At 38.4% G+C, this 22,240-nt stretch overlaps 34 non-coding genes across 34 annotated transcripts; all 34 read right to left on the bottom strand.

Annotated features, from left to right (window-relative positions):
- Nucleotides 1-1,582: 1,582 nt before the first annotated feature.
- trnar-ucg (transfer RNA arginine (anticodon UCG)) lies at nt 1,583-1,655 on the bottom strand. Its single transcript has one exon. It is a non-coding gene; the product is annotated as a tRNA-Arg (tRNA).
- A 578-nt stretch (nt 1,656-2,233) lies between these two features.
- On the bottom strand, nt 2,234-2,306 carry trnar-ucg (transfer RNA arginine (anticodon UCG)). Its single transcript has one exon. It is a non-coding gene; the product is annotated as a tRNA-Arg (tRNA).
- A 572-nt stretch (nt 2,307-2,878) lies between these two features.
- trnar-ucg (transfer RNA arginine (anticodon UCG)) lies at nt 2,879-2,951 on the bottom strand. The gene has a single exon. It is a non-coding gene; the product is annotated as a tRNA-Arg (tRNA).
- Nucleotides 2,952-3,195: 244 nt separating this feature from the next.
- Nucleotides 3,196-3,268, bottom strand: trnar-ucg (transfer RNA arginine (anticodon UCG)). The gene has a single exon. It is a non-coding gene; the product is annotated as a tRNA-Arg (tRNA).
- Nucleotides 3,269-4,194: 926 nt separating this feature from the next.
- On the bottom strand, nt 4,195-4,267 carry trnar-ucg (transfer RNA arginine (anticodon UCG)). The gene has a single exon. It is a non-coding gene; the product is annotated as a tRNA-Arg (tRNA).
- Nucleotides 4,268-4,702: 435 nt separating this feature from the next.
- On the bottom strand, nt 4,703-4,775 carry trnar-ucg (transfer RNA arginine (anticodon UCG)). Its single transcript has one exon. It is a non-coding gene; the product is annotated as a tRNA-Arg (tRNA).
- Nucleotides 4,776-5,018: 243 nt separating this feature from the next.
- Nucleotides 5,019-5,091, bottom strand: trnar-ucg (transfer RNA arginine (anticodon UCG)). Its single transcript has one exon. It is a non-coding gene; the product is annotated as a tRNA-Arg (tRNA).
- Nucleotides 5,092-5,330: 239 nt separating this feature from the next.
- Nucleotides 5,331-5,403, bottom strand: trnar-ucg (transfer RNA arginine (anticodon UCG)). The gene has a single exon. It is a non-coding gene; the product is annotated as a tRNA-Arg (tRNA).
- Nucleotides 5,404-5,487: 84 nt separating this feature from the next.
- On the bottom strand, nt 5,488-5,560 carry trnar-ucg (transfer RNA arginine (anticodon UCG)). The gene has a single exon. It is a non-coding gene; the product is annotated as a tRNA-Arg (tRNA).
- A 928-nt stretch (nt 5,561-6,488) lies between these two features.
- On the bottom strand, nt 6,489-6,561 carry trnar-ucu (transfer RNA arginine (anticodon UCU)). The gene has a single exon. It is a non-coding gene; the product is annotated as a tRNA-Arg (tRNA).
- A 473-nt stretch (nt 6,562-7,034) lies between these two features.
- Nucleotides 7,035-7,107, bottom strand: trnar-ucg (transfer RNA arginine (anticodon UCG)). The gene has a single exon. It is a non-coding gene; the product is annotated as a tRNA-Arg (tRNA).
- A 484-nt stretch (nt 7,108-7,591) lies between these two features.
- Nucleotides 7,592-7,664, bottom strand: trnar-ucg (transfer RNA arginine (anticodon UCG)). The gene has a single exon. It is a non-coding gene; the product is annotated as a tRNA-Arg (tRNA).
- A 610-nt stretch (nt 7,665-8,274) lies between these two features.
- On the bottom strand, nt 8,275-8,347 carry trnar-ucg (transfer RNA arginine (anticodon UCG)). The gene has a single exon. It is a non-coding gene; the product is annotated as a tRNA-Arg (tRNA).
- Nucleotides 8,348-8,606: 259 nt separating this feature from the next.
- Nucleotides 8,607-8,679, bottom strand: trnar-ucg (transfer RNA arginine (anticodon UCG)). The gene has a single exon. It is a non-coding gene; the product is annotated as a tRNA-Arg (tRNA).
- A 629-nt stretch (nt 8,680-9,308) lies between these two features.
- On the bottom strand, nt 9,309-9,381 carry trnar-ucg (transfer RNA arginine (anticodon UCG)). Its single transcript has one exon. It is a non-coding gene; the product is annotated as a tRNA-Arg (tRNA).
- Nucleotides 9,382-10,757: 1,376 nt separating this feature from the next.
- trnaq-uug (transfer RNA glutamine (anticodon UUG)) lies at nt 10,758-10,830 on the bottom strand. Its single transcript has one exon. It is a non-coding gene; the product is annotated as a tRNA-Gln (tRNA).
- Nucleotides 10,831-12,053: 1,223 nt separating this feature from the next.
- trnar-ucg (transfer RNA arginine (anticodon UCG)) lies at nt 12,054-12,126 on the bottom strand. The gene has a single exon. It is a non-coding gene; the product is annotated as a tRNA-Arg (tRNA).
- A 1,293-nt stretch (nt 12,127-13,419) lies between these two features.
- trnar-ucg (transfer RNA arginine (anticodon UCG)) lies at nt 13,420-13,492 on the bottom strand. The gene has a single exon. It is a non-coding gene; the product is annotated as a tRNA-Arg (tRNA).
- Nucleotides 13,493-14,248: 756 nt separating this feature from the next.
- On the bottom strand, nt 14,249-14,321 carry trnar-ucg (transfer RNA arginine (anticodon UCG)). The gene has a single exon. It is a non-coding gene; the product is annotated as a tRNA-Arg (tRNA).
- Nucleotides 14,322-14,424: 103 nt separating this feature from the next.
- trnar-ucg (transfer RNA arginine (anticodon UCG)) lies at nt 14,425-14,497 on the bottom strand. The gene has a single exon. It is a non-coding gene; the product is annotated as a tRNA-Arg (tRNA).
- Nucleotides 14,498-14,577: 80 nt separating this feature from the next.
- On the bottom strand, nt 14,578-14,650 carry trnar-ucg (transfer RNA arginine (anticodon UCG)). The gene has a single exon. It is a non-coding gene; the product is annotated as a tRNA-Arg (tRNA).
- Nucleotides 14,651-15,377: 727 nt separating this feature from the next.
- On the bottom strand, nt 15,378-15,450 carry trnar-ucg (transfer RNA arginine (anticodon UCG)). Its single transcript has one exon. It is a non-coding gene; the product is annotated as a tRNA-Arg (tRNA).
- Nucleotides 15,451-15,529: 79 nt separating this feature from the next.
- On the bottom strand, nt 15,530-15,602 carry trnar-ucg (transfer RNA arginine (anticodon UCG)). Its single transcript has one exon. It is a non-coding gene; the product is annotated as a tRNA-Arg (tRNA).
- Nucleotides 15,603-16,175: 573 nt separating this feature from the next.
- trnar-ucg (transfer RNA arginine (anticodon UCG)) lies at nt 16,176-16,248 on the bottom strand. Its single transcript has one exon. It is a non-coding gene; the product is annotated as a tRNA-Arg (tRNA).
- Nucleotides 16,249-16,663: 415 nt separating this feature from the next.
- trnar-ucg (transfer RNA arginine (anticodon UCG)) lies at nt 16,664-16,736 on the bottom strand. The gene has a single exon. It is a non-coding gene; the product is annotated as a tRNA-Arg (tRNA).
- A 957-nt stretch (nt 16,737-17,693) lies between these two features.
- Nucleotides 17,694-17,766, bottom strand: trnar-ucg (transfer RNA arginine (anticodon UCG)). Its single transcript has one exon. It is a non-coding gene; the product is annotated as a tRNA-Arg (tRNA).
- Nucleotides 17,767-18,365: 599 nt separating this feature from the next.
- trnar-ucg (transfer RNA arginine (anticodon UCG)) lies at nt 18,366-18,438 on the bottom strand. Its single transcript has one exon. It is a non-coding gene; the product is annotated as a tRNA-Arg (tRNA).
- Nucleotides 18,439-18,700: 262 nt separating this feature from the next.
- Nucleotides 18,701-18,773, bottom strand: trnar-ucg (transfer RNA arginine (anticodon UCG)). The gene has a single exon. It is a non-coding gene; the product is annotated as a tRNA-Arg (tRNA).
- Nucleotides 18,774-19,183: 410 nt separating this feature from the next.
- trnaq-uug (transfer RNA glutamine (anticodon UUG)) lies at nt 19,184-19,256 on the bottom strand. Its single transcript has one exon. It is a non-coding gene; the product is annotated as a tRNA-Gln (tRNA).
- Nucleotides 19,257-19,676: 420 nt separating this feature from the next.
- On the bottom strand, nt 19,677-19,749 carry trnar-ucg (transfer RNA arginine (anticodon UCG)). Its single transcript has one exon. It is a non-coding gene; the product is annotated as a tRNA-Arg (tRNA).
- Nucleotides 19,750-19,828: 79 nt separating this feature from the next.
- Nucleotides 19,829-19,901, bottom strand: trnar-ucg (transfer RNA arginine (anticodon UCG)). The gene has a single exon. It is a non-coding gene; the product is annotated as a tRNA-Arg (tRNA).
- A 398-nt stretch (nt 19,902-20,299) lies between these two features.
- On the bottom strand, nt 20,300-20,372 carry trnar-ucg (transfer RNA arginine (anticodon UCG)). Its single transcript has one exon. It is a non-coding gene; the product is annotated as a tRNA-Arg (tRNA).
- A 721-nt stretch (nt 20,373-21,093) lies between these two features.
- On the bottom strand, nt 21,094-21,166 carry trnar-ucg (transfer RNA arginine (anticodon UCG)). The gene has a single exon. It is a non-coding gene; the product is annotated as a tRNA-Arg (tRNA).
- An 899-nt stretch (nt 21,167-22,065) lies between these two features.
- On the bottom strand, nt 22,066-22,138 carry trnar-ucg (transfer RNA arginine (anticodon UCG)). Its single transcript has one exon. It is a non-coding gene; the product is annotated as a tRNA-Arg (tRNA).
- Between the last annotated feature and the right edge of the window lie 102 nt (nt 22,139-22,240).

Genomic DNA, 22,240 nt, shown 5'->3' with positions numbered 1-22,240 from the left:
ATTCTGTCCTAATAGCCTACAAAAACAACTAATGTGAAGAACAAAAGGTTTTAGGGAAACAAAATCAACCAAAAAAAGACTCGAAGCCTCAGTCTTCTAATACAAAGTCAGAAGCCTTATTAATTTGGCCACGCGGTCTTTCGCCGTGTAATAAATTTTTCTTTAATGGCCTAAAACCAAACAAGCAAATAATGTGAAGAACAAAAGGTTTTGAGGACACTAAATTAACCATGAAGGGACTCGAACCCTCAATCTTCGGATCCGAAGTCAGACGCCTTATCAATTAGACCATATGGTCGCCGGGCATGTGAATTATTTTCCTAATTGCATACAAAAAAAAAGCAACTAATGTGAAGAACAAAAGGTTTTAAGGACACAAAATTTACCACTAAAGGACTCAAACCGAAGTCAGGGAAACAAAATCAACCAAAAAAAGACTCGAACCCTCAGTCTTCTAATACAAAGTCAGAAGCCTTATTAATTTTGCCACGCGGTCTTTCGCCGTGTAATAAATTTTTCTTTAATGGCCTAAAACCAAACAAGCAAATAATGTGAAGAACAAAAGGTTTTGAGGACACAAAATTAACCATAAAGGGACTCGAACCCGCAATCTTCTGATCCGAAGTCAGACGCCTTATCCATTAGGCCACATGGTCGTTTGGCATGTGAATTTCTTTCCTAATGGCCTACAAAAGCAACTAATGTGAAGAACAAAAGGTTTTAGGGAAACAAAATCAACCAAAAAAAGACTCGAAACCTCAGTCTTCTAATACAAAGTCAGAAACCTTATTAATTTAGCCACGCGGTCTTTCGCCGTGTAATAAATTTTTCTTTAATGGCCTAAAACCAAACAAGCAAATAATGTGAAGAACAAAAGGTTTTGAGGACACAAAATTAACCACGAAGGGACTCAAACCCTAAATCTTCTGATCCGAAGTCAGACGCCTTATCCATTAGGCCACGTGGTCGTTTGGCATGTGAATTTCTTTCCTAATGGCATACAAAAAAAACAACTAAGGTGAAGAACAAAAGGTTTTGGAGAAACAAAGTCAAACAAAAAAAGAGACTCGAACCCACAGTCTTCTAATACAAAGTCAGAAGCCTTATTAATATGGTTTAGGGGAAAATAGACAACCACGAAGGAACTCGAACTAAGTCAGATGCCTTATCCATTAGGCCATGTGGTCATTTAGCATGTAAATGTCTTTCCAAATTGCCTACTAAAAAAACAACTAATGTGAAGACCAACATGTTTTGGGGAAACCAAAATCAACCAAAAAAAGACTCGTACCCTCAATCTTCTAATCTGAAGTCAGACGCCTTATACATCACAGCACACGGACTTTGGTGCATAATGCATTTTCCTTAATGGCCTACAACCAAACAAGTATTAATGTGAAAAGAAAATGCTTTGAGGAGACAAAAGAAACCATGAAGGGACTCAAACCCTCAATCTTCTGATCCGAAGTCAGACTCCTTATCCATTAGGCCACATGGTCGCTTGGCATGTGAATTATTTTCCTAATTGCATAAAAAAAAAAGCAACTAATGTGAAGAACAAAAGGTTTTGAGGACACAAAATTAACCATGAAGGGACTCGAACCCTCAATCTTCTGATCCGAAGTCAGACGCCTTATCCATTAGGCCATATGGTCGTTCGACAGTTGACCTTTTTTCCTAATTGCCTACAAAAAAACAACAACTAATATGAAGGAAAAAAAGTTTGGAGGAAGCAAAATAGGTATGGGGGAAAATAAACAACCACGAAAGGACTCGAACCCTCAATATTCTTATCCAAAGTCAGATGCCTTATCCATTAGACCACATGGTCACTTGGCATGTGAATTATTTTCCTAATTGCATACAAAAAAAAAACAACTAATGTGAAGAACAAAAGGTTTTGAGGACACAAAATTTATCCATAAAGGGACTCGAACCCTCAATCTTCTTATCCGAAGTCAGACGCCTTATCCATTAGACCACATGGTCGCTTTGCATGTGAATTATTTTCCTAATTGCATACAAAAAAAAACCAACTAATGTGAAGAACTAAAGGTTTTAAGGACACAAAATTTACCACTAAGGGACTCAAACCGAAGTCAGACGCCTTATCCATTAGGCCACATGGTAGTTTGACAGTTGACCATTTTTCCTAATTGCCAACAAAAAAACAACAACTAATATAAAGGAAAAAAAGTTTGGAGGAAGCAAAATAGATTTGGAGGAAAATAGACAACCACGAAGGGACTCAAACCCTCAATCTTCTGATCCGAAGTCAGACGCCTTATCCATTAGGCCACGTGGTCATTTGGCATGTGAATTTCTTTCCTAATGGCCTACAAAAACAACTAATGTGAAGAACAAAAGGTTTTAGGGAAACAAAATCAACCAAAAAAAGACTCGAACCCTCAGTCTTCTAATACAAAGTCAGAAGCCTTATTAATTTGGCCACGCGGTCTTTCGCCGTGTAATAAATTTTTCTTTAATGGCCTAAAACCAAACAAGCAAATAATGTGAAGAACAAAAGGTTTTGAGGACACAAAATTAACCACAAAGGGACTCGAACCCTAAATGTTTTGATCCGAAGTCCGACGCCTTATCCATTAGGCCACATGGTCGTTTGGCAGTTGCCCTTTTTTCCTAATTTCCAACAAAAAAAAAGCAACTAATGTGAAGAACAAAAGGTTTTGAGGACACAAAATTAACCATGAAGGGACTCGAACCCTCAATCTTCTGATCCGAAGTCAGACGCCTTATCCATTAGGCCGCATGGTCGTTTGACAGTTGATCTTTTTTCCTAATGGCCAACAAAAAAACAACAACTAATATGAAGGAAAAAAAGTTTGGAGGAAGCAAAATAGGTATGGGGGAAAATAAACAACCACGAAGGGACTCGAACCCTCAATCTTCTGATTCGAAGTCAGACGCCTTATCCATTATGCCACATGGTCGCTTGGCATGTGAATTATTTTCCTAATTGCATACAAAAAAAAAGCAACTAATGTGAAGATCAAAAGGTTTTAAGGACACAAAATTTACCACTAAGGGACTCAAACCGAAGTCAGACGCCTTATCCATTAGGCCACATGGTCGTTTGACAGTTGACCATTTTTCCTAATTGGCAACAAAAAAACAACAACTAATATAAAGGAAAAAAAGTTTGGAGGAAGCAAAATAGATTTGGGGGAAAATAGACAACCACGAAGGGACTCGAACCCTCAATCTTCTGATCCGAAGTCAGACTCCTTATCCATTAGGCCACGTGGTCATTTGGCATGTGATTTTCTTTCCTAATGGCCTACAAAAACAACTAATGTGAAGAACAAAAGGTTTTAGGGAAACAAAATTAACCAAAAAAAGACTCGAACCCTCAGTCTTCTAATACAAAGTCAGAAGCCTTATTAATTTGGCCACGCGGTCTTTCGCCGTGTAATAAATTTTTCTTTAATGGCCTAAAACCAAACAAGCAAATAATGTGAAGAACAAAAGGTTTTGAGGACACAAAATTAACCACGAAGGGACTCAAACCCTAAATCTTCTGATCCGAAGTCAGACGCCTTATCCATTAGGCCACGTGGTCGTTTGGCATGTGAATTTCTTTCCTAATGGCATACAAAAAAAACAACTAAGGTGAAGAACAAAAGGTTTTGGAGAAACAAAGTCAAACAAAAAAAGAGACTCGAACCCACAGTCTTCTAATACAAAGTCAGAAGCCTTATTAATATGGTTTAGGGGAAAATAGACAACCACGAAGGAACTCGAACTAAGTCAGATGCCTTATCCATTAGGCCATGTGGTCATTTAGCATGTAAATGTCTTTCCAAATTGCCTACTAAAAAAACAACTAATGTGAAGACCAACATGTTTTGGGGAAACCAAAATCAACCAAAAAAAGACTCGTACCCTCAATCTTCTAATCTGAAGTCAGACGCCTTATACATCACAGCACACGGACTTTGGTGCATAATGCATTTTCCTTAATGGCCTACAACCAAACAAGTATTAATGTGAAAAGAAAATGCTTTGAGGAGACAAAAGAAACCATGAAGGGACTCAAACCCTCAATCTTCTGATCCGAAGTCAGACTCCTTATCCATTAGGCCACATGGTCGCTTGGCATGTGAATTATTTTCCTAATTGCATAAAAAAAAAAGCAACTAATGTGAAGAACAAAAGGTTTTGAGGACACAAAATTAACCATGAAGGGACTCGAACCCTCAATCTTCTGATCCGAAGTCAGACGCCTTATCCATTAGGCCATATGGTCGCTCGACAGTTGACCTTTTTTCCTAATTGCCTACAAAAAACAACAACTAATATGAAGGAAAAAAAGTTTGGAGGAAGCAAAATAGGTATGGGGGAAAATAAACAACCACGAAAGGACTCGAACCCTCAATATTCTTATCCAAAGTCAGATGCCTTATCCATTAGACCACATGGTCACTTGGCATGTGAATTATTTTCCTAATTGCATACAAAAAAAAAGCAACTAATGTGAAGAACAAAAGGTTTTGAGGACACAAAATTTATCCATAAAGGGACTCGAACCGTCAATCTTCTGATCCGAAGTCAGACGCCTTATCCATTAGGCCACATGGTCGTTCGACAGGTGACCTTTTTTCCTAATTGCCTACAAAAAAACAACAACTAAAATGAAGGAAAAAAGTTTGGAGGAAGCAAAATAGGTATGGGGGAAAATAAACAACCACGAAGGGACTCGAACCCTCAATCTTCTGATCCGAAGTCAGACGCCTTATCCATTAGGCCACATGGTCGCTTGGCATGTGAATTATTTTCCTAATTGCATACAAAAAAAAAGCAACTAATGTGAAGATCAAAAGGTTTTAAGGACACAAAATTTACCACTAAGGGACTCAAACCGAAGTCAGACGCCTTATCCATTAGGCCACATGGTCGTTTGACAGTTGACCATTTTTCCAAATTGGCAACAAAAAAACAACAACTAATATAAAGGAAAAAAGTTTGGAGGAAGCAAAATAGATTTGGGGGAAAATAGACAACCACGAAGGGACTCGAACCCTCAATCTTCTGATCCGAAGTCAGACTCCTTATCCATTAGGCCACGTGGTCATTTGGCATGTGAATTTCTTTCCTAATGGCCTACAAAAACAACTAATGTGAAGAACAAAAGGTTTTAGGGAAACAAAATCAACCAAAAAAAGACTCGAACCCTCAGTCTTCTAATACAAAGTCAGAAGCCTTATTAATTTGGCCACGCGGTCTTTCGCCGTGTAATAAATGTTTCTTTAATGGCCTAAAACCAAACAAGCAAATAATGTGAAGAACAAAAGGTTTTGAGGACACAAAATTAACCACGAAGGGACTCGAACCCTAAATCTTCTGATCCGAAGTCAGACGCCTTATCCATTAGGCCACATGGTCGTTTGACAGTTGCCCTTTTTTCCTAATTTCCAACAAAAAAAAAGCAACTAATGTGAAGAACAAAAGGTTTTGAGGACACAAAATTAACCATGAAGGGACTAGAACCCTCAATCTTCTGATCCGAAGTCAGACGCCTTATCCATTAGGCCACATGGTCGTTCGACAGTTGACCTTTTTTCCTAATTGCCTACAAAAAAACAACAACTAATATGAAGGAAAAAAAGTTTGGAGGAAGCAAAATAGGTATGGGGGAAAATAAACAACCACGAAAGGACTCGAACCCTCAATCTTCTTATCCGAAGTCAGACGCCTTTTCCATTAGACCACATGGTCGCTTGGCATGTGAATTATTTTCGTAATTGCATACAAAAAAAAGCAACTAATGTGAAGAACAAAAGGTTTTAAGGACACAAAATTTACCACTAAGGGACTCAAACCGAAGTCAGACGCCTTATCCATTAGGCCACATGGTTGTTTGACAGTTGACCATTAATCCTAATTGCCAACAAAAAAACAAAAACTAATACAAAGGAAAAAAAGTTTGGAGAAAGCAAAATAGATTTGGAGGAAAATAGACAACCACGAAATGACTCGAACCCTCAATCTTCTGATCCGAAGTCAGACGCCTTATCCATTAGGCCACATGGTCATTTGGCATGTGAATTTCTTTCCTAATGGCCTACAAAAAAAACTAATGTGAAGAACAAAAGGTTTTAGGGAAACAAAATCAACCAAAAAAAGACTCGAACCCTCAGTCTTCTAATACATTTACATTTACAGCTTTTATCAGACACCCTTATCCAGAGCGACTTACAATCAGTAGTTACAGGGACAGTCCCCCTGGAGCAACTCAGGGTTAAGTGTCTTGCTCAGGGACACAATGGCAGTAAGTGGGATTCGAACCCGGGTCTTCTGGTTCATAGGTGAGTGTGTTACCCACTAGGCTACTACCACCCTTAATACAAAGTCAGAACCCTTATTAATTTGGCCACGCGGTCTTTCGCCGTGTAATAAATTTTTCTTTAATGGCCTAAAACCAAACAAGCAAATAATGTGAAGAACAAAAGGTTTTGAGGACACAAAATTAACCACGAAGGGACTCGAACCCTCAATCATCTGATCAGAAGTCAGACGCCTTATCCATTAGGCCACATGGTCGTTTGGCATGTGAATTTCTTTCCTAATGGCCTACAAAAAACACAACTAAGGTGAAGAACAAAAGTTTTTGGAGAAACAAAGTCAAAAAAAAAAAAAAACTCGAACCCTCAGTCTTCTAATCTGAAGTCAGACGCCTTATACATCACAGCACACAGACTTTGGTGCATAATGCATTTTCCTTAATGGCCTACAACCAAACAAGTATTAATGTGAAAAGAAAATGCTTTGAGGAGACAAAAGAAACCATGAAGGGACTCAAACCCTCAATCTTCTGATCCGAAGTCAGACGCCTTATCCATTAGGCCACATGGTCGCTTGGCATGTGAATTATTTTCCTAATGGCCAACAAAAAAACAAGGTCACATGTTCGTTTGCCTTTTGACGATTTTTTCTAATTGCCAACAAAAAAACAACAACTCATGTGAAAGAAAAAAAAGTTTGGAGGAACCAAAAAAGATTTGAGGGAAAATAGACAACCACGAAGGGACTCGAACCCTCAATCGTCTGATCCGAAGTCAGACGCCTTATCCATTAGGCCACATGGTCGTTTGACAGTTGATCTTTTTTCCTAATGGCCAACAAAAAAACAACAACTAATATGAAGGAAAAAAAGTTTAGAGGAAGCAAAATAGGTATGGGGGAAAATAAACAACCACGAAGGTACTCGAACCCTTAATCTTCCTATCCGAATTCAGGCGCTTATCCATTAGGCTACGTGGTCATTGCTTCTGATCCGAAGTCAGACGCCTTATCCATTAGGCCACTAGGTCGTTTGGAATTTGACCTTTTTTCTAATTGCCAGCAAAAAAAAAGCAACTAATGTGAAGAATAAAAGGTTTTGAGGACACAAAATTAACCATGAAGGGACTCGAACCCTCAATCTTCTGATCCGAAGTCAGACGCCTTATCCTTTAGGCCACATGTTCGTTTGCCTTTTGACCATTTTTTCTAATTGCCAACATAAAAACAACAACTAATGTGAAAGAAAAAAAAGTTTGAAGGAACCAAAAAAGATTTGGGGGAAAATAGACAACCACGAAGGGACTCGAACCCTCAATCTTCTGATCCGAAGTCAGACGCCTTATCCATTAGGCCACATGGTCATTTGTCATGTATATTTCTTTCCTAAGGGCCTACAAAAACAACGAATGTGAACAACAAAAGGTTTTAGGGAAACAAAATCAACCAAAAAAAGACTCGAACCCACAGTCTTCTAATACAAAGTCAGAAGCCTTATTAATATGGTTTAGGGGAAAATAGACAACCACGAAGGAACTCGAACTAAGTCAGATGCCTTATCCATTAGGCCATGTGGTCATTTAGCATGTAAATGTCTTTCCAAATTGCCTACAAAAAAAACAACTAATGTGAAGACCAACATGTTTTGGGGAAACCAAAATCAACCAAAAAAAGACTCGTACCCTCAATCTTCTAATCTGAAGTCAGACGCCTTATACATCACAGCACACGGACTTTGGTGCATAATGCATTTTCCTTAAAGGCCTACAACCAAAGAAGTATTAATGTGAAAAGAAAATGCTTTGAGGAGACAAAAGAAACCATGAAGGGACTCAAACCCTCAATCTTCTGATCCGAAGTCAGACTCCTTATCCATTAGGCCACATGGTCGCTTGGCATGTGAATTATTTTCCTAATTGCATAAAAAAAAAAAGCAACTAATGTGAAGAACAAAAGGTTTTGAGCACACAAAATTAACCATGAAGGGACTCGAACCCTCAATCTTCTGATCCGAAGTCAGACGCCTTTTCCATTAGGCCACATGGTCGTTTGACAGTTGATCTTTTTTCCTAATGGCCAACAAAAAAACAACAACTAATATGAAGGAAAAAAAGTTTAGAGGAAGCAAAATAGGTATGGGGGGAAAAAAAAAACAATGAAGGGACTCAAACCCTCAATCTTTTGATCCGAAGTCAGACGCCTTATCCATTAGGCCACATGGTTGCTTGGTGTGTGAAATATTTTCCTAATTGCATACAAAAAAAAGCAACTAATGTGAAGAACAAAAGGTATTGAGGACACAAAATTAACCACGAAGGGACTCGAACCCTCAATCTTCTGATCCGAAGTCAGACGCCTTATCCATTAGGCCACGTGGTCGTTAGACATGTGAATTTCTTTCCTAATGGCCTACAAAAAAAACAACTAAGGTGAAGAACAAAAGGTTTTGGAGAAACAAAGTCAAACAAAAAAAGACTCGAACCCTCAGTCTTCTAATACAAAGTCAGAAGCCTTATTAATATGGTTTAGGGGAAAATAGACAACCACGAAGGGACTCGAACTCTCAATCATCTGATCCTATGTCAGATGCCTTATCCATTAGGCCATGTGGTCATTTAGCATGTAAATGTCTTTCCAAATTGCCTACAAAAAAAACAACTAATGTGAAGACCAACATGTTTTGGGGAAACCAAAATCAACCAAAAAAAGACTCGTACCCTCAATCTTCTAATCTGAAGTCAGACGCCTTATACATCACAGCACACGGACTTTGGTGCATAATGCATTTTTCTTAATGGCCTACAACCAAAGAAGTATTAATGTGAAAAGAAAATGCTTTGAGGAGACAAAAGAAACCATGAAGGGACTCAAACCCTCAATCTTCTGATCCGAAGTCAGACTCCTTATCCATTAGGCCACATGGTCGCTTGGCATGTGAATTATTTTCCTAATTGCATAAAAAAAAAAGCAACTAATGTGAAGAACAAAAGGTTTTGAGGACACAAAATTAACCATGAAGGGACTCGAACCCTCAATCTTCTGATCCGAAGTCAGACGCCTTTTCCATTAGGCCACATGGTCGTTTGACAGTTGATCTTTTTTCCTAATGGCCAACAAAAAAACAACAACTAATATGAAGGAAAAAAAGTTTAGAGGAAGCAAAATAGGTATGGGGGAAAAAAAAAACAATGAAGGGACTCAAACCCTCAATCTTTTGATCCGAAGTCAGACGCCTTATCCATTAGGCCACGTGGTTGCTTGGTGTGTGAAATATTTTCCTAATTGCATACAAAAAAAAGCAACTAATGTGAAGAACAAAAGGTTTTGAGGACACAAAATTTTCCACTAAGGGACTCAAACCGACGTCAGAGGCCTTATCCATTAGGCCACATGGTCGTTTGACAGTTGACCATTTTTCCTAATTGCCAACAAAAAAACAACAACTAATATAAAAGAAAAAAAGTTTGGAGGAAGCAAAATAGATTTGGGGGAAAATAGACAACCACGAAGGGACTCGAACCCTTAATCTTCTGATCCGAAGTCAGACGCCTTATCCTTTAGGCAACGTGGTTATTTGGCATGTGAATTTCTTTCCTAATGGCCTACAAAAACAACTAATTTGAAGAACAAAAGGTTTTAGGGAAACAAAATTAACCAAAAAAAGACTCGAACCCTCAGTCTTCTAATACAAAGTCAGAAGCCTTATTAATTTGGCCACGCGGACTTTCGCCGTGTAATAAATTTTTCTTTAATGGCCTAAAACCAAACAAGCAAATAATAAGGACACAAAATTAACCACGAAGGGACTCGAACCCTCAATCTTCTGATCCGAAGTCAGACGCCTTATCCTTTAGGCCACATGTGCGTTTGCCTTTTGACCATTTTTTGTAATTGCCAACAAAAAAACAACAACTAATGTGAAAGAAAAAAAAGTTTGGAGGAACCAAAAAAGATTTGGGGGAAAAAAGACAACCACGAAGGGACTCGAACCCTGAATCTTCTGATCCGAAGTCAGACTCCTTATCTATTAGGCCACATGGTCATTTGTCATGTGAATTTCTTTCCTAATGGCCTACAAAAACAACGAATGTGAACAACAAAAGGTTTTAGGGAAACAAAATCAACCAAAAAAAGACTCGAACCCTTAGTCTTCTAATACAAAGTCAGAAGCCTTATTAATTTGGCCAGGCGGTCTTTCGCCGTGTAATATATTTTTCTTTAATTGCCTAAAACCAAACAAGCAAATAATGTGAAGAACAAAAGGTTTTGAGGACACAAAAGTAACCACTAAAGAACTCGAACCCTCAATCTTCTGATCCGAAGTCAGAAGCCTTATCCTTTAGGCCACATGTTCGTTTGCCTTTTGACCATTTTTTCTAATTGCCAACAAAAAAACAACAACTAATATGAAGGAAAAAAAAGTTTGGACGAAACAAAATAGGTATGGGGAAGATAAACAACCATGAAGGTACTCGAACCCTTAATCTTCTGATCCAAAGTCAGACGCCTTATCCATTAGGCCACATGGTCACTTGGCATGTGAATTATTTTCCTAATTGCATACAAAAAAAAAGAAACTAATATGAAAAACAAAAGGTTTTGAGGACACAAAAATTTACCACTAAGGGACTCGAACCCTCACTCTTCTGACCCGAAGTCAGACGGCTTATCCATTAGGTAACATGGTCACTTGGCATGTGAATTATTTTCCTAATTGCATACAAAAAAAAAGAAACTAATATGAAGAACAAAAGGTTTTGAGGACACAAAAATTTACCATTAAGGGACTCGAACCCTGAATCTTCTGATCCGAAGTCAGAAGCCTTATCCTTTAGGCCACATGTTCGTTTGCCTTTTGACCATTTTTTCTAATTGCCAACAAAAAAACAACAACTAATGTGCAAGAAAAAAAAGTTTGGAGGAACCAAAAAAGATTTGGGGGAAAATAGACAACCACGAAGGGACTCGAACCCTCAATCTTCTGATCCGAAGTCAGACGCCTTATCTATTAGGCCACATGGTCATTTGTCATGTGAGTTTCTTTCCTAATGGCCTACAAAAACAACGAATGTGAACAACAAAAGGTTTTAGGGAAACAAAATCAACCAAAAAAGACTCAAACCCTCAGTCTTCTAATACAAAGTCAGAAGCCTTATTAATTTGGCCAGGCGGTCTTTCGCCGTGTAATATATTTTTCTTTAATGGCCTAAAACCAAACAAGCAAATAATGTGAAGAACAAAAGGTTTTGAGGACTCAAAAGTAACCACTAAAGAACTCGAACCCTCAATCTTCTGTTTCGAAGTCAGACGCCGTATCTATTAGGCCACATGGTCGTTTGGCAGTTGATCTTTTTTCCTAATTTCCAACAAAAAAACAACAACTAATATGAAGGAAAAAAAAGTTTGGACGAAACAAAATAGGTATGGGGAAGATAAACAACCACGAAGGTACTCCAACCCTTAATCTTCTGATCCAAAGTCAGACGCCTTATCCATTAGGCCACATGGTCACTTGGCATGTGAATTATTTTCCTAATTGCATACAAAAAAAAAGAAACTAATATGAAGAACAAAAGGTTTTGAGGACACAAAAATTTACCACTAAGGGACTCGAACCCTCAATCTTCTGACCCGAAGTCAGACACATTATCTATTAGGCCACATGGTCGCTTGGCATGTGAATTATTTTCCTAATTGCATACAAAAAAAAAAGCAACTAATGTGAAGAACAAAAGGTTTTGAGGACACAAAATCAACCATGAAGGGACTCGAACCCTCAATCTTCTGATCCGAAGTCAGACGCCTTATCCATTAGGCCACATGGTCTTTCGACACTTGACTTTTTTTTCCTAATTGCCAACAAAAAAACAACAACTCATATGAAGGAAAAAAAGTTTGGAGGAAGCAAAATAGGTATGGGGGAAAATAAACAACCACGAAAGGACTCGAACCCTCAATATTCTTATCCAAAGTCAGATGCCTTATCCATTAGACCACATGGTCACTTGGCATGTGAATTATTTTCCTAATTGCATACAAAAAAAAAGCAACTAATGTGAAGAACAAAAGGTTTTGAGGACACAAAATTTATCCATAAAGGGACTCGAACCGTCAATCTTCTGATCCGAAGTCAGACGCCTTATCCATTAGGCCACATGGTCGTTTGGCAGTTGACCTTTTTTCCTAATTTCAAAAAAAAAAAAAGCAACTAATGTGAAGAACAAAAGGTTTTGAGGACACAAAATTAACCATGAAGGGACCCGAACCCTCAATCTTCTGATCCGAAGTCAGACGCCTATACATTAGGCCACATGGTCGTTCGACAGTTGACCTTTTTTCCTAATTGCCTACAAAAAAACAACAACTAATATGAAGGAAAAAAAGTTTGGAGGAAGCAAAATAGGTATGGGGGAAAATAAACAACCACGAAAGGACTCGAACCCTCAATCTTCTTATCCGAAGTCAGACGCCTTATCCATTAGACCACATGGTCGCTTGGCGTGTGAATTATTTTCCTAATTGCATACAAAAAAAAAAGCAACTAATGTGAAGAACAAAAGGTTTTAAGGACACAAAATTTACCACTAAGGGACTCAAACCGAAGTCAGACGCCTTATCCATTAGGCCACATGGTTGTTTGACAGTTGACCATTTTTCCTAATTGCCAACAAAAAAACAAAAACTAATATAAAGGAAAAAAAGTTTGGAGAAAGCAAAATAGATTTGGAGGAAAATAGACAGCCACGAAGGGACTCGAACCCTTAATCTTCCTATCCGAACTCAGGCGCCTTATCCACTAGGCTACGTGGTCATTGCCTCTGATCTGAAGTCAGACGCCTTATCCATTAGACCACTAGGTCGTTTGGAATTTGACCTTTTTTCTAATTGCCAGCAAAAAAAAAGCAACTAATGTGAAGAATAAAAGTTTTTTTTAGGACACAAAATTAACATTGAAGGGACTCGAACCCTCAATCTTCTGATCCGAAGTCAGACGCCTTATCCTTTTGGCCACATGTTCGTTTGCCTTTTGACCATTTTTTCTAATTGCCCACAAAAAAACAACTAATGTGAAAGAAAAAAAAGTTTGGAGAAAACAAAATAGATTTGGGGGAAAATAGACAACCACGAAGGGACTCGAACCCTCAATCTTCTGATCCGAAGTCAGATGCCTTATCCATTAGGCCACGTGGTCATTTGGCATGTGAAATTCTGTCCTAATAGCCTACAAAAACAACTAATGTGAAGAACAAAAGGTTTTAGGGAAACAAAATCAACCAAAAAAAGACTCGAAGCCTCAGTCTTCTAATACAAAGTCAGAAGCCTTATTAATTTGGCCACGCGGTCTTTCGCCGTGTAATAAATTTTTCTTTAATGGCCTAAAACCAAACAAGCAAATAATGTGAAGAACAAAAGGTTTTGAGGACACTAAATTAACCATGAAGGGACTCGAACCCTCAATCTTCGGATCCGAAGTCAGACGCCTTATCAATTAGACCATATGGTCGCCGGGCATGTGAATTATTTTCCTAATTGCATACAAAAAAAAAGCAACTAATGTGAAGAACAAAAGGTTTTAAGGACACAAAATTTACCACTAAAGGACTCAAACCGAAGTCAGGGAAACAAAATCAACCAAAAAAAGACTCGAACCCTCAGTCTTCTAATACAAAGTCAGAAGCCTTATTAATTTTGCCACGCGGTCTTTCGCCGTGTAATAAATTTTTCTTTAATGGCCTAAAACCAAACAAGCAAATAATGTGAAGAACAAAAGGTTTTGAGGACACAAAATTAACCATAAAGGGACTCGAACCCGCAATCTTCTGATCCGAAGTCAGACGCCTTATCCATTAGGCCACATGGTCGTTTGGCAGTTGACCTTTTTTCCTAATTTCCAACAAAAAAAAAAAGCAACTAATGTGAAGAACAAAAGGTTTTGAGGACACAAAATTAACCATGAAGGGACTCGAACCCTCAATCTTCGGATCCGAAGTCAGACGCCTTATCCATTAGGCCACATGGTTGTTTGACAGTTGACCATGTTTCCTAATTGCCAACAAAAAAACAAAAACTAATGTAAAGGAAAAAAAGTTTGGAGAAAGCAAAATAGATTTGGAGGAAAATAGACAACCACGAAGGGACTCGAACCCTCAATCTTCTGATCCGAAGTCAGACGCCTTATCCATTAGGCCACGTGGTCATTTTTGCATTTGAATTTCTTTCCTAATGGCCTACAAAAACAACTAATGTGAAGAACCAACGGTTTTGAGGACACAAAATTAACCACGAAGGGACTCGAACCCTCAATCTTCTGATCCGAAGTCAGACGCCTTATCCATTAGGCCACATGGTCGTTTGGCAGTTGATCTTTTTTCCTAATTTCAAAAAAAAAAAAGCAACTAATGTGAAGAACAAAAGGTTTTGAGGACACAAAATTAACCATGAAAGGACCCGAACCCTAAATCTTCTGATCTGAAGTCAGACGCCTTATCCATTAGGCCACATGGTCGTTCGACAGTTGACCTTTTTTCCTAATTGCCAACAAAAAAACAACAACTAATATGAAGGAAAAAAAGTTTGGAGGAAGCAAAATAGGTATGGGGAAGATAAACAATCTTCTGATCCAAAGTCAGACGCCTTATCCATTAGGCCACATGGTCACTTGGCATGTGAATTATTTTCCTAATTGCATACAAAAAAAAAGAAACTAATATGAAGAACAAGAGGTTTTGAGGACACAAAAATTTACCACTAAGGGACTCGAACCCTCAATCTTCTGACCCGAAGTCAGACGCCTTATCCATTAGGCCACATGGTCGCTTGGCATGTGAATTATTTTCCTAATTGCATACAAAAAAAAAAAGCAACTAATGTGAAGAACAAAAGGTTTTGAGGACACAAAATTAACCATGAAGGGACTCGAACCCTCAATCTTCTGATCCGAAGTCAGACGCCTTATCCATTAGGACACATGGTCTTTCGACAGTTGACTTTTTTTCCTAATTGCCAACAAAAAAACAACAACTAATATGAAGGAAAAAAAGTTTGGAGGAAGCAAAATAGAGTTGGGGGAATATAGACAACCACGAAGGGACTCGAACCCTCAATCTTCTGATCCGAAGTCAGACGCCTTATCCATTAGGCCACGTGGTCATTTGGCATGTGAATTTCTTTCCTAATGGCCTACAAAAACAACTAATTTGAAGAACAAAAGGTTTTGAGGACACAAAATTAACCACGAAGGGACTCGAACCCTCAATCTTCTGATCCGAAGTCAGACGCCTTATCCATTAGGCCACATGGTCGTTTGGCAGTTGATCTTTTTTCCTAATTTCAAAAAAAAAAAAGCAACTAATGTGAAGAACAAAAGGTTTTAAGGACACAAAATTAACCATGAAAGGACCCGAACCCTAAATCTTCTGATCTGAAGTCAGACGCCTTATCCATTAGGCCACATGGTCGTTCGACAGTTGACCTTTTTTCCTAATTGCCAACAAAAAAACAACAACTAATATGAAGGAAAAAAAGTTTGGAGGAAGCAAAATAGGTATGGGGAAGATAAACAACCACGAAGGTACTCGAACCCTTATTCTTCTGATCCAAAGTCAGACGCCTTATCCATTAGGCCACATGGTCACTTGGCATGTGAATTATTTTCCTAATTGCATACAAAAAAAAAGAAACTAATATGAAGAACAAAAGGTTTTGAGGACACAAAAATTTACCACTAAGGGACTTGAACCCTCAATCTTCTGACCCGAAGTCAGACGCCTTATCCATTAGGCCACATGGTCCTTTGGCATGTGAATTATTTTCCTAATTGCATACAAAAAAAAAAGCAACTAATGTGAAGAACAAAAGGTTTTGACGACACAAAATAACCATGAAGGGACTCGAACCCTCAATCTTCTGATCCGAAGTCAGACGCCTTATCCATTAGGCCACATGGTTTTTCGACAGTTGACTTTTTTTCCTAATTGCCAACAAAAAAACAACAACTAATATGAAGGAAAAAAAGTTTGGAGGAAGCAAAATAGATTTGGGGGAAAATAGACAACCACGAAGGGAATCGAACCCTCAATCTTCTGATCCGAAGTCAGACGCCTTATCCATTAGGTCACCTGGTCTTTTGGCATGTGAATTTCTTTCCTAATGGCCTACAAAAACAACTATTGTGAAGAACAAAAGGTTTTAGGGAAACAAAATCAACCAAAAAAAGACTCGAACCCTCAGTCTTCTAATACAAAGTCAGAAGCCTTATTAATTTGGCCACGCGGTCTTTCGCCGTGTAATAAATTTTTCTTTAATGGCCTAAAACCAAACAAGCAAATAATGTGAAGAACAAAAGGTTTTGAGGACACAAAATTAACCACGAAGGGACTCGAACCCTCAATCTTCTGATCCGAAGTCAGACGCCTTATCCATTAGGCCACATGGTCTTTTGGCAGTTGACCTTTATTCCTAATTTCAAAAAAAAAAAAGCAACTAATGTGAAGTACAAAAGGTTATGAGGACACAAAATTAACCATGAAGGGACCCGAACCCTCAATCTTCTGATCCGAAGTCAGACGCCTTATCCATTAGGCCACATGGTCGTTCGACGGTCGACCTTTTTTCCTAATTGCCTACAAAAAAACAACAACTAATATGAAGGAAAAAAAGTTTGGAGGAAGCAAAATAGGTATGGGGGAAAATAAACAACCACGAAAGGACTCGAACCCTCAATCTTCTTATCCGAAGTCAGACGCCTTATCCATTAGACCACATGTTCGCTTGGCGTGTGAATTATTTTCCTAATTGCATACAAAAAAAAAGCAACTAATGTGAAGAACAAAAGGTTTTAAGGACACAAAATTTACCACTAAGGGACTCAAACCGAAGTCAGACGCCTTATCCATTAGGCCACATGGTTGTTTGACAGTTGACCATTTTTCCTAATTGCCAACAAAAAAACAAAAACTAATATAAAGGAAAAAAAGTTTGGAGAAAGCAAATTAGATTTGGTGGAAAATAGACAACCACGAAGGGACTCGAACCCTTAATCTTCCTATCCGAACTCAGGCGCCTTATCCACTAGGCTACGTGGTCATTGCCTCTGATCTGAAGTCAGACGCCTTATCCATTAGACCACTAGGTCGTTTGGAATTTGACCTTTTTTCTAATTGCCAGCAAAAAAAAAGCAACTAATGTGAAGAATAAAAGGTTTTTTTAGGACACAAAATTAACATTGAAGGGACTCGAACCCTCAATCTTCTGATCCGAAGTCAGACGCCTTATCCTTTTGGCCACATGTTCGTTTGCCTTTTGACCATTTTTTCTAATTGCCCACAAAAAAACAACTAATGTGAAAGAAAAAAAAGTTTGGAGAAAACAAAATAGATTTGGGGGAAAATAGACAACCACGAAGGGACTCGAACCCTCAATCTTCTGATCCGAAGTCAGATGCCTTATCCATTAGGCCACGTGGTCATTTGGCATGTGAAATTCTGTCCTAATAGCCTACAAAAACAAGTAATGTGAAGAACAAAAGGTTTTAGGGAAACAAAATCAACCAAAAAAAGACTCGAAGCCTCAGTCTTCTAATACAAAGTCAGAAGCCTTATTAATTTGGCCACGCGGTCTTTCGCCGTGTAATAAATTTTTCTTTAATGGCCTAAAACCAAACAAGCAAATAATGTGAAGAACAAAAGGTTTTGAGGACACAAAATTAACCATGAAGGGACTCGAACCCTCAATCTTCGGATCCGAAGTCAGACGCCTTATCAATTAGACCATATGGTCGCCGGGCATGTGAATTATTTTCCTAATTGCATACAAAAAAAAAGCAACTAATGTGAAGAAAAAAAAAGGTTTTAAGGACACAAAATTTACCACTAAAGGACTCAAACCGAAGTCAGGGAAACAAAATCAACCAAAAAAAGACTCGAACCCTCAGTCTTCTAAATCAAAGTCAGAAGCCTTATTAATTTTGCCACGCGGTCTTTCGCCGTGTAATAAATTTTTCTTTAATGGCCTAGAACCAAACAAGCAAATAATGTGAAGAACAAAAGGTTTTGAGGACACAAAATTAACCATAAAGGGACTCGAACCCTCAATCTTCTGATCCGAAGTCAGACGCCTTATCCATTAGGCCACATGGTCATTTGGCAGTTGACCTTTTTTCCTAATTTCCAACAAAAAAAAAAAGCAACTAATGTGAAGAACAAAAGGTTTTGAGGACACAAAATTAACCATGAAGGGACTCGAACCCTCAATCTTCGGATCCGAAGTCAGATGCCTTATCCATTAGGCCACATGGTTGTTTGACAGTTGACCATTTTTCCTAATTGCCAACAAAAAAACAAAAACTAATGTAAAGGAAAAAAAGTTTGGAGAAAGCAAAATAGATTTGGAGGAAAATAGACAACCACGAAGGGACTCGAACCCTCAATCTTCTGATCCGAAGTCAGACGCCTTATCCATTAGGCCACGTGGTCATTTGGCATTTGAATTTCTTTCCTAATGGCCTACAAAAACAACTAATGTGAAGAACAAAAGGTTTTGAGGACACAAAATTAACCACGAAGGGACTCGAACCGTCAATCTTCTGATCCGAAGTCAGACGCCTTATCCATTAGGCCACATGGTCGTTTGGCAGTTGATCTTTTTTCCTAATTTCAAAAAAAAAAAAGCAACTAATGTGAAGAACAAAAGGTTTTGAGGACACAAAATTAACCATGAAAGGACCCGAACCCTAAATCTTCTGAGCTGAAGTCAGATGCCTTATCCATTAGGCCACATGGTCGTTCGACAGTTGACCTTTTTTCCTAATTGCCAACAAAAAAACAACAACTAATATGAAGGAAAAAAAGTTTGGAGGAAGCAAAATAGGTATGGGGAAGATAAACAACCACGAAGGTACTCGAACCCTTAATCTTCTGATCCAAAGTCAGACGCCTTATCCATTAGGCCACATGGTCACTTGGCATGTGAATTATTTTCCTAATTGCATACAAAAAAAAAGAAACTAATATGAAGAACAAAAGGTTTTGAGGACACAAAAATTTACCACTAAGGGACTCGAACCCTCAATCTTCTGACCCGAAGTCAGACGCCTTATCCATTAGGCCACATGGTCGCTTGGCATGTGAATTATTTTCCTAATTGCATACAAAAAAAAAAAGCAACTAATGTGAAGAACAAAAGGTTTTGAGGACACAAAATTAACCATGAAGGGACTCGAACCCTCAATCTTCTGATCCGAAGTCAGACGCCTTATCCATTAGGACACATGGTCTTTCGACAGTTGACTTTTTTTCCTAATTGCCAACAAAAAAACAACAACTAATATGAAGGAAAAAAAGTTTGGAGGAAGCAAAATAGATTTGGGGGAATATAGACAACCACGAAGGGACTCGAACCCTCAATCTTCTGATCCGAAGTCAGACGCCTTATCCATTAGGCCACGTGGTCATTTGGCATGTGAATTTCTTTCCTAATGGCCTACAAAAACAACTAATGTGAAGAACAAAAGGTTTTGAGGACACAAAATTAACCACGAAGGGACTCGAACCCTCAACCTTCTGATCCGAAGTCAGACGCCTTATCCATTAGACCACATGGTCGTTTGGCAGTTGATCTTTTTTCCTAATTTCAAAAAAAAAAAAGCAACTAATGTGAAGAACAAAAGGTTTTGAGGACACAAAATTAACCATGAAAGGACCCGAACCCTAAATCTTCTGATCTGAAGTCAGACGCCTTATCCATTAGTCCACATGGTCACTTGGCATGTGAATTATTTTCCTAATTGCATACAAAAAAAAAGAAACTAATATGAAGAACAAAAGGTTTTGAGGACACAAAAATTTACCACTAAGGGACTCGAACCCTCAATCTTCTGACACGAAGTCAGACGCCTTATCCATTAGGCCACATGGTCGCTTGGCATGTGAATTATTTTCCTAATTGCATACAAAAAAAAAGCAACTAATGTGAAGAACAAAAGGTTTTGAGGACACAAAATTAACCATGAAGGGACTCGAACCCTCAATCTTCTGATCCGAAGTCAGACGCCTTATCCATTAGGCCACATGGTCTTTCCACAGTTGACTTTTTTTCCTAATTGCCTACAAAAAAACAACAACTAATATGAAGGAAAAAAAGTTTCGAGGAAGCAAAATAGGTATGGGGGAAAATAAACAACCACGAAAGGACTCAAACCCTCAATCTTCTTATCCGAAGTCAGACACCTTATCCATTAGACCACATGGTCGCTTGGCGTTTGAATTATTTTCCTAATTGCATACAAAAAAAAAGCAACTTATGTGAAGAACAAAAGGTTTTAAGGACACAAAATTTACCACTAAGGGACTCAAACCGAAGTCAGACGCCTTATCCATTAGGCCACATGGTTGTTTGACAGTTGACCATTTTTCCTAATTGCCAACAAAAAAACAAAAACTAATATAAAGGAAAAAAAGTTTGGAGAAAGCAAAATAGATTTGGAGGAAAATAGACAACCACTATCCATTAGACCATTATCCATTAGACCACTAGGTCGTTTGGAATTTGACCTTTTTTCTAATTGCCAGCAAAAAAAAGCAACTAATGTGAAGAATAAAAGGTTTTTTTAGGACACAAAATTAACCATGAAGGGACTCGAACCCTCAATCTTCTGATCCGAAGTCAGACGCCTTATCCTTTAGGCCACATGTTCTTTTGCCTTTTGACCATTTTTTCTAATTGCCAACAAAAAAACAACTAATGTGAAAGAAAAAAAAGTTTGGAGAAAACAAAATAGATTTGGGGGAAAATATACAACCACGAAGGGACTCGAACCCTCAATCTTCTGATCCGAAGTCAGATGCCTTATCCATTAGGCCACGTGGTCATTTGGCATGTGAAATTCTGTCCTAATAGCCTACAAAAACAACTAATGTGAAGAACAAAAGGTTTTAGGGAAACAAAATCAACCAAAAAAAGACTCGAACCCTCAGTCTTCTAATACAAAGTCAGAAGCCTTATTAATTTGGCCACGCGGTCTTTCGCCGTGTAATAAATTTTTCTTTAATGGCCTTAAACCAAACAAGCAAATAATGTGAAGAACAAAAGGTTTTGAGGACACAAAATTAACCATGAAGGGACTCGAACCCTCAATCTTCGGATCCGAAGTCAGAAGCCTTATCCATTAGACCACATGGTCGCTGGGCATGTGAATTATTTTCCTAATTGCATACAAGAAAAAAGCAACTAATGTGACGAACAAAAGGTTTTAAGGACACAAAATTTACCACTAAGGGACTCAAACCGAAGTCAGACGCCTTATCCATTAGGCCACATGGTTGTTTGACAGTTGACCATTTTTCCTAATTGCCAACAAAAAAACAAAAACTAATATAAAGGAAAAAAAGTTTGGAGAAAGCAAAATAGATTTGGAGGAAAATAGACAACCACGAAGGGACTCGAACCCTTAATCTTCCTATCCGAACTCAGGCGCCTTATCCACTAGACTACGTGGTCATTGCCTCTAACCGGAAGTCAAACGCCTTATCCATTAGACCACTAGGTCGTTTGGAATTTGACCTTTTTTCTAATTGCCAGCAAAAAAAAAGCAACTAATGTGAAGAATAAAAGGTTTTTTTAGGACACAAAATTAACCATGAAGAGACTCGAACCCTCAATCGTCTGATCCGAAGTCAGACGCCTTATCCTTTAGGCATGTGAATTTCTTTCCTAATGGCCTACAAAAACAACTAATGTGAAGAACAAAAGGTTTTGAGGACACAAAATTAACCACGAAGGGACTCGAACCCTCAATCTTCTGATCCGAAGTCAGACGCCTTATCCATTAGACCACATGGTCGTTTGGCAGTTGATCTTTTTTCCTAATTTCAAAAAAAAAAAAGCAACTAATGTGAAGAACAAAAGGTTTTGAGGACACAAAATTAACCATGAAAGGACCCGA

Source organism: Denticeps clupeoides, chromosome 1 (genome assembly GCF_900700375.1).
Source record: "Denticeps clupeoides chromosome 1, fDenClu1.1, whole genome shotgun sequence".
NCBI lineage: Eukaryota > Metazoa > Chordata > Actinopteri > Clupeiformes > Denticipitidae > Denticeps > Denticeps clupeoides.
The sequence above is the reverse complement of the archived record's forward strand: the minus strand, read 5'-3'. Positions and strand labels throughout refer to the sequence as shown.